At 30.4% G+C, this 9,654-nt stretch overlaps 1 long non-coding RNA gene across 5 annotated transcripts; it reads right to left on the reverse strand.

Annotated features, from left to right (window-relative positions):
* Positions 1 to 6,157: 6,157 nt before the first annotated feature.
* Positions 6,158 to 9,359, reverse strand: LOC145061662 (uncharacterized). Of its 5 annotated transcripts, none has more exons than XR_013687273.1 (6): positions 8,224 to 9,359; positions 8,010 to 8,145; positions 7,635 to 7,729; positions 7,262 to 7,547; positions 6,671 to 6,805; positions 6,158 to 6,382 (listed from the first exon to the last, which is right to left on the reverse strand). It is a non-coding gene; the product is annotated as an uncharacterized LOC145061662 (long non-coding RNA). The 5 variants fall into 5 exon arrangements; XR_013687276.1 differs by having other exon boundaries at positions 6,158 to 6,805; positions 8,224 to 8,409; positions 9,181 to 9,358; XR_013687275.1 differs by having other exon boundaries at positions 6,158 to 6,805; positions 8,224 to 8,409; positions 8,642 to 9,358.
* Between the last annotated feature and the right edge of the window lie 295 nt (positions 9,360 to 9,654).

The following is a 9,654-nucleotide window of genomic DNA, read 5'->3' on the forward strand; positions in this document are numbered from 1 at the left end:
TTATATGTAATTAAATACATATAATCTAATAACTTGTGATTACATAATGAGAACAACTATTGAATCGAGAAAGCAAAAATGAACAATCTCCTCATAAATCATATGTGATTAGATAAATATAATCACATGTGATTAATTATATTTAATCACATATGATTTATATGTACAATATTCACATATGGTTAAAGTTGTAAAAGAACAACTACTGAATCAAGAAAACAAAAATAAATCATGTCTACATAAATCATACGTGATTAGATACATATAATCACATGTGTATTTAGTCACATGTGATTATATGTGTTTAATCACATGTGATTTATGTGGACAAGATTCATTTTCGTGTTCATGATTCAATAGTTGTTCTCGTGTATTTAATCACAAGTGATTAAATGTATTTAATCAAATACGAATAAAATGGACAAAAAATAATTATTGAATTGAGAACATGAAAATGAATCTTTTCCACATAAATCATATGTGCTTAGATACATATAATCATATGTGATTAAATGTGATCAGATATATTTAATCGTATATGTCATTATCGCGCTCTCGATTCAATAATTATTTTTTTGTCAACTTTAGTGATTAGATACATATAATCACATATGATTATAAGTATTTAATCATATGATTATAAGTATTTAATTATATTTAATCATATGTGATTAGATACATAAATCATATGTGATTAGATTCATATAATCACATGTGATTTGATGTATTTAATCACATATGATTAATGTGGATAAAGATTTTTTTTCACGTTCTTGATTCAATATTTGCTATCGTGTATATAATCATATGTGATTGTATATAGCTAATCACATATGATTTATATAGACAATAGTTGTTTTTTCCAAATAAAATCATATGTTATTAGAAGCATATAATCACATCTGATTAAATGTATTTCATCACGTATGATTAACGTGGAAAAAAACAATTATTCAATCAAGAACGTGAAAATGAATCTTGTCTAGACAAATCATATATGATTGGATACATATAATCATATGTGATTATATGCATTTAATCACATACGATATATGTGGACAATATTTATCTTTGTGTTTTCGATTCAATAGTTGTTCTTGTGTATATAATCATATGTGATTATATATACCCAATCACATATGATTTATATAGTCATCATTATTTGTTGTTTGTATAAATCATATATGACTAGATACATATAATCACATATGATTATATGTATTTAATCACATATGATTACAGTGGACAAAGAACAATTATTGAATCGAGAATGTGACAATGAATCTCAACCATATAAATCATATATGATTGGATATATATAATCACGTGTGATTATATGTATTTAATCAGATATGATTTATATAGACAATATTTATTCTTGTGGTTTTGACTGCATAATTACTTATATATATATATATATCTAATCACAAATGATTTATATGGACAATATTTGTTTTTGTATTTTCTATTCAATAAATTTTCTAATGTATTTATTAATATATTATTATATGTATTTAATCACATATGATTCAATATTTGTTCTCGTGTATAAAATCATAAGTGATTATATGTATCTAATCACATATGATTTATGTGGACAATATTCTTTTTTCTCCATATAAATCATATGTGATTAGATACATATAATCACTTGTGATTAGATATATTTAATCACATATGATTAAAGTTGAGAAAAAACAATAATTGAATCGACAACATGATAACGAATCTTGTCCACATAAATCATATGTGATTGGATACATATAATCACATGTGATTATATGTATATAATCACATATGATTTGAGGTGGACAAGATTTATTTTTTCCTTCTCGATTCAATAGTTATGCTGATGTACTTAATCACATAGGATTATACATATAATCACATGTGATAAAATAAATGAGAACAACTATTGAATCGACAAAGAAAAAATGAATTGTGTTCACATAAATCGTATGTGATTAGATTCATATAATCACACGTGATTCTATGTTTTAATCATATATTATTTATGTAAACAAAATGCATTTTTGCGTTGCCGATTCATTAGTTGTTCTCTTATATTTAATCACATGTGATTCTATATATATATATATATATATATATATATATATATATATATATATATATATAATCACATATGATGTGTGTGGCTAATATTCATTTCCACGTTCTCGATTCAACAATTGTTTTTTTTTCCATTTTCATCATATGTGGTTAAATACATTTAATCGGATGTGATTATATATTTCTAATCACATATGATTTTATTTGGAAAAACGAATCTTGTCTGTAAAAATCATATGTGATGATATACATACAATCACATGTGATTATATACATGATAACAAATATTGAACCAAGAACACGAAAACAAATCTTTATCCAAATTAATCATATGTGATTAAATATATCTAATCACATATAATTATATGAATCTAATCACATATGATTTATATGGATAAGATTGATTTTTGTCTAAATAAATCATACGTGATTAGATACCTAAAATCATATATGATTAAATACACAAGAATAACAAGAATGTATTTTATCCACATAAATCACATGTGATTAGACATATATAATCACATGTAATTCTATGTTTTAATCAAATATGATTTATGTAAACAAAATGCATTTTCCCATTGTCAATTCATTAGTTGTTCTCTTATATTTAATCACATGTGATTATATATATGTAATCACATATGATGTATGTGAAAAAGATTTCTTTTCAAGTGTTTGATTAAACAATTATTCTCATATATATATATATATATATATATATATATATATATAATCAAATGTGATTATATGTATCTAATCACATATGATTAATGTGGAAAAAGAACAATTATTAAGTTGAGAACGCGAAAACGAATCTTGTCAGTATAAATCACATGGTATTGAATACATATAATACATTTGATTGAATACATGAGAAAATTTATTGAATTAAAAATGCAAAAACGAATTTGTTCCATATAAAACATATGTGATTGGATACATGTAATCATATGTGATTGGATACATGTAATCATATGTGATTACGTACACATAATAGGAGAGTTAGTGTAACTCGCCTCCTTGAACTTGAAAATTAGCTAGATTGAGTAAGATGGATCGTTTCCTTTCCGAGAACCTACACAATAATTATAGCATTATTTAGCTTGTGTTTTGTTGTATTACTTTTATAAAACTCATGTATATATTTTCTTATTTTATCTTTGATTGTAGTGCTCTTTTGGGATCAGTTTTCTTACCTTTCAACCCATTATTAAATTTCGATAAAATAATATTGGTAAAGTTCCCTCTTTTATCTTTTCAAAAATAAAAAGATCTCGTTCTAATGATTTTTGGTTGATTTTATATTAAATCTACAAGTTAGTAACTTTAAGTTGTCACATTCTGGACCACTCAACACTATTGGAATAAACTGTACCAATCTACTAAGAATTACATCATACCCTTTATATGTGGGAAACTATACATCCATATCTAACTATAGGCTTTGGAATTTTGACATTTGGAGTTCTGATGAATTTATTTTGAATACAATGCATGAAATTTGTGATAGAATGGACCAAACTGAGAAGATTGCCAATTTTACCCCTCAAGGATTTGGAATTTCCAAATGTGATTCAAAGTTTGAAGAAACTAGATACTATAATATTTCCATGAAAATAAGTCTCATGATTTTTAGAGTTTCCTACTAACTTGCACAAATTTTAGAAGTTGGAGGATAGATTTGGGAAAATTGATCATAATAGCTTTTAAATCACTTTTGGTGTTCTATTAAGTACTTAATGGTTAAGCCTTAAGTTTATCACTTTTAACATGACTTTTGGTTACTCATTAGCATATTGAGATGTGAAATTCAATTTAACCTAAGGACCTTAATGTTTGACTTAATGAGGGTTCAAAGTTAAGGATGTTCACATAAAATGCAACTTTTACACTTATTAGGTTCTTTCAGACAGTATGACAAACACCTTGTGTGCATGAAATCCTACAGTGATCATCATCTCTCTAATAGACTCCAATCCAACCCCTAGAGCGTACTATTTTCATTTATCATTGACACCAACAATTAGCATAAAGAAGAAACGATTCATGATTATAAATGGAACGATGTCAGATTTCACAATATCATGAATCTGACTCGTAATTCGATCAGATCCATTGTTTTCCTTATCAGAGTAGAAATCAAACTAGAATGTGCTAATGTGTGTGTGTGAGAGAGAGAGAGAGGGAGTAGTGATAGTACCTTCGGAAGATCAGATTGTTGAGTTTGAGCATTGAATTTCTAGAACAACTATCGTGCATAAAAGAAAGTTCATGGGAAGAAGAAAAGCACTAGGAGGCGGGGTCAATTTCGAAGGGGCATAACAGGAGGAGGAGTCAGTGTTAGGTAGAGGGCAGGACCAAAGAAGGATGTCACTAAGTTTGTGCGTGTTTTTTGAACTCATAGGCTAAAAAATGTTCTCAAATGTTTTCACGGTAAAAATGTTCTCATTGGAACATAACTCTCTCTCTCTCTCTCTCTCTCTCTCTATATATATATATATATATATATATATATATATATATATATATATATACATATGCGTGTGTCAGTGTGTGTGTGCGCGCGCGTGCACGCGCGAAGCGTCTACTATAATTATGGTTTATATATTGCATGAAAGTTAACTATTGGAAAACTTTTTGACCATTTTAGATGTCCAAAGTCTATTTTTACTGAACACTTCTATAAAAATAAGAGTTACAGTTTATTGGTTTTCAACTTCCAATGACTAATTTATTTTGTTAAATCCATCCTCCGAAACAAACAAACACATAACACGTAGGTGAAAACCTTGATTTTATTAGACATGTGCTTTTAAAACAACACAAACACATATACAAAAAAGTATTTCATGTTAATAATTCAGAAATCTTTTACTTTACAAATCATATCCATGGATTATATATTTCATAGCATGATAATTTCATCTGGCTATTTTATAGGTGCAATTTTTTATATCATTTACCTCATTATCCACTACTTGCTTGGAGCGACATGAGAATTTCTTTTGGCTATACGATTTTATAGGTGCAATTTTTCATTATATCATTTAGTTTATTATGCACTACTTGATTGGAGTCGCATGATAATTTATTTTGGCTATCCAACTTTATAGGTGGAATTTTTCACTATATCATTTATTTTATTCTCCACTACTTGATTTGAGTGAGGGTAACAGATTTGTGTTCATATCCATTTACATTTTCATGTTCCTAACCAAGCCACAAACAAAAGATAAAAATAAATAAAACGTGACAAGATCACACGAGCCTTAGAAATAAATCAACGTCTAGATGATTAAAATAAGTGGGCATTAGGAAATGCACTTGTCCCCTTAGGCTATAAATAAAAAAGATAACACCATAAAAGTGGAGAATTATCACACAGGTCAAAATCAAGTGAGTAGAGTGACTTGAATTTACATGGAATTTGAGACTATGGGGGCAATGTTTTACGCGTCTCCCTCCTTAAAAGAGAATGCATATTAGTTGTTATTAGTAAATGATGTGGTTATAGAGTTATAACAAACTACAATTGCAAGAAATGAATTTTCACTCATTTTATTTTCTTTATAAAAACTTATAATCATAAACCTTTTTCAACAAATTATGCTTGTATTTATGAAATATTTTATAAGTTTCCCTGTCAGGTGTGGGTTATATATATATATATATATATATATATATATATATATATATATATATATATATATATATATAATTTCCTCTCTCTCTCTCTCTCTCTCTCTCTATATATATATATATATAGAGAGAGAGGAAATTACAACTCCCATTGGTGTGGCTTCGGGAACGGATTCAGCATTCCCGATGAGAGAGAACACCCAATTTATTATTTTTTTTTTGTATTTTTTTTACATTTATCATTCTAACTAGATAAGCATCCCCCGCTACGCGGGGGTCACAAGCTTTCGTTGTCGTTTACGATATATTGGTTAATTGACTTTATTATCCATCAGAATGACGTCTGAAATGATAACGTAAGACCCGAATTCATTTCTTAAGGAGTAGATATGTGAAAATCTCATCTAAAATAAATGATAGAAATCTTCGACTGCAATCCAAAGTATTCAAATCTTTTGGGGCCACATTTGAAAAAAATTAAGGTAAATGCAAGGATCATTTTTGTAATTTAATCTACTTATAATTATACATTATGACTCGGGTAAGTCAACTTAGTGAATTTTACACTGAGTGAAATGCAATGACGTTTTCAGCGAAAACAATGTCAATCACAGCAAATGCTAATAACAGCAAGAAACCTTTTGTTGGAAGATGACTTCACCATCAGGACCTGCATAAAAACACATAAAAACAGAAGAAAGGATAATAAAAAGTACATTGACTAAACCTGGTCTACAAAACGATTTTGCAAACCGATTCCTAATAAGCTGGTTCTAAACCGATAATACTTCTAAAATCTCGACTGGTACAATCCGACAGTTCGGTGTGTGAGTTGGTTAGGCTCCTATTGGTGTGGTTCACAGTGAGCCAAATTTTGGTGAAGGAATGGTTACTATAATTCCATCCAACAAAAAAATGTTTTTTTTATTCTAATGGAATCAATGATTCCATTCCATACCTTGAGCTTCTTCTTGGCTTCCTTCTCAGCAACTTCTTTCATGTTACTTCATGGAAGTTTAACACTAAGTTCCAAATTTTGAGTAATAAAAAGTTACTAGATGTATGGATGCCTTTGATGTAACAACTCATATCCCTACAAAAACAAAAAGGGTCATAAAATTTAATTCTTATATTAATCCACAAATTTGGATGCTCCAAAAGGTAAACGACAAATATGAAGGAGAGTTGTTCATAACTATTCCATTTAACTGATATGAAAACAGAATGGAATCCATGATTCTAGAGATTGAAATGTTCTGTTGTGATTCCATTCCATTGCCATAACCATGAGTAACCTGATAGAAAACCTCAAATGACCGAAATACCCTTCAAGTCCACCGACTGTAACCCCATTCACATTCTAAGCACCCGTCACCATATTAATAGTTTCCAACTTTTTAATACTTCCATTTTAGTTAATATTCACTTTTATTCTTTAACTTTAATTAGTGGTGAATATAATATACCGGCATTTGAACTATCAACCTTTAAAATTGAAACATATATTAGATACAAACATTAATTTACAAAAAAAAAATCCAGTAATTACCTCATATAAAAGTTTATAAACTGCCCAGCTGCCCAGAATATTGTGAAAGCAATCATCGAAGCCCCTATTTTTAGAGTAAGAACAAAGCCGAGTTACCATGATAATAACACATAGACATACCCTAGACCAACACCAACAAAGAAAGGAAGAATTAACAATACTATCATAATTTAAAGCCAATAAATTGAAAAATATGGCTGTGATTGTAACGATGATATCGTAATAACTTCAGAATCACCATTAGAATCTAAATAAGTCAAACCTAAATCCAATTTCATGCCAAGACCTGTAAATCAAACAACAAATTTTTTATTAAAGGTGAGGAGAAATCAGAAAGCAGAGAGAAAGCACCTGCGTCGAGCAGAGTTTTTACCTCATAAACTTTTTCAATTGATTTAGGGATCGATTGGTGGAAAGCATTCATTAGTGAAATCAAGAGGTATCTTCAGGTCGTATGCTACCTCTTAACTGCAAAACATTGACATAGAGAGTTAGACTTAGGGCAACAAATCAAAATTGTGACCTGTAAGAAGCATAGTGAAGGTATCTTCAAGTCGTATGCAACCAAAAAAACGATTCAATTCACAGACTCGGTTCCTTACATTTAACCCTAATCATGGTTATCATACTTTCGTTTCTTCCTGGTTTAGTTTTGGAAAAATTCAAAATTTAAAAAATAAAGCTTACTCAGGATAAATGACAAATTTTAATTTAACAAAAAACTCAAGAATCAAAGTAGAAATCTTACGAATATGTTAGTAAGTGAGGTAAATGAATTCTTGAATCAACTGAATAGGCTGAACTAAACTGAAGGGTGTAGTAATTAATTGGAAGAACGAAATCATGCCTCATTTTGGTTCCATTTGGAAGTGCCTCTTCAAAGCCTAGAAAACCATGCAAAAAAATATTGAATTTTTCAGAAGTAAAATGTCAAGTGAGTCGATAAAATATGTAAAAATTACCAATATGTTGACTTTTCTTCGTTGTCATCCAAAATTCTGAATGGGGTCTATGAACGAATAGAAGCAGGGGAGTAGGATACTGTTTGATTTCAAAGTATACGTAAAATGTATAAGAAAAACGGGAAATCGAGGGTTCGATTTTGGAAGCCGACAAAGGGTTTCACCCGGTTCCCATCGATTTCAGATCTGGAGCAGAAAACACAACGCATGAGAAGGTTTAGGAAACCAATAGAACATCACACAACCAAAATACCAAAGACGCACATCGATAGGAACGAAAAGTAGGGAAGTGGTAGAAGGAGATAGAATCGATCGCTTTGACTGAATCGGTGGTGTTGAAGATGAAGGGCAATAAAATTGATTTCAGGTAGTAGGAAATCGTTTTCATAGTTGAAGTGTTAGGAAATCGATTTCGTACCTGAGAAAGAGAAGGAGAAGGTGGTTTCTTCCATGTCGGTGAGGTGAGGTAAAGCAAAACCGGAGGTTTTCCTCAGGAGGCGATGACTTCTAGCCGGAGGTGATGATAGAAAATCGACGACCGGAGAGTCAAAAGGGGTAGAAGGAGCAATAATCGGAAGCTGAAGCATTTCTTTGCAAGGCTATCTATGGAAGGCGACGAAACGAAGAAGATGAACGTTCATCTGGTCTGGAATCAGCCCCACCAACTGAAAGAGTGAATCGAATCAGGGATATTCGTCTGGATGAAGAAAAATAGAAGATGAAGAATTCCTCGAATTCCAAGCGGTGATAGATGATGTATGAACATAAAAAGGGAGTCGTTATGAGCACATAATGGTCGTTTAGGGTCGTCATGGTGCTTCCTCCATGAACAGAGGCGGACTCGCCAACGTTTGGTGTGGCCGGCATCGCTATGGCCATAAAGAAGAGTTGATGGCGGTGGTTTGTAGAGACAGTGAGGGGGAAGAGTCGATGACGGTGGATAGAGAAAAATTTTACCTGGAGCACCGATTAGGGGGAGAAACTGAATTGGGTATAGTAGGCGGTGCGAAGGATGAAAACAAATGTCAGCGGGTTGTCTGAGAAGAGAACACGTATGCAGTCTTTTATCGGTTGAAGATAGAGAAGGTTAAGGTTGGTAGAGGGGGTGGAGGAATTATCGAGAACAGGAGGGGTCCAAAAGGTACTGTTCAATTTTATACTATATATTAAATTTGTTGCTCCTTATCTACAGTATATTAGTTTCTTTTTTGACAAATCTTCCCTTTCTATTATCATGTTGTTGTCTTTCTTTCTTTCAAAATTGTCTATTGTTCCAACAATAGACAATTTTGAAAGAAAGAAAGACAACAACATGATAATAGAAAGGGAAGATTTGTCAAAAAAGAAACTAATATACTGTAGATAAGGAGCAACAAATTTAATATATAGTATAATTTCATTTTCAAAAATTATCATCTTTTCAAAAAAAAA

This window comes from Lactuca serriola, chromosome 7 (assembly GCF_051521515.1).
Source record: "Lactuca serriola cultivar US96UC23 chromosome 7, Lser_US96UC23_V15, whole genome shotgun sequence".
Taxonomy (NCBI): Eukaryota; Viridiplantae; Streptophyta; class Magnoliopsida; order Asterales; family Asteraceae; genus Lactuca; species Lactuca serriola.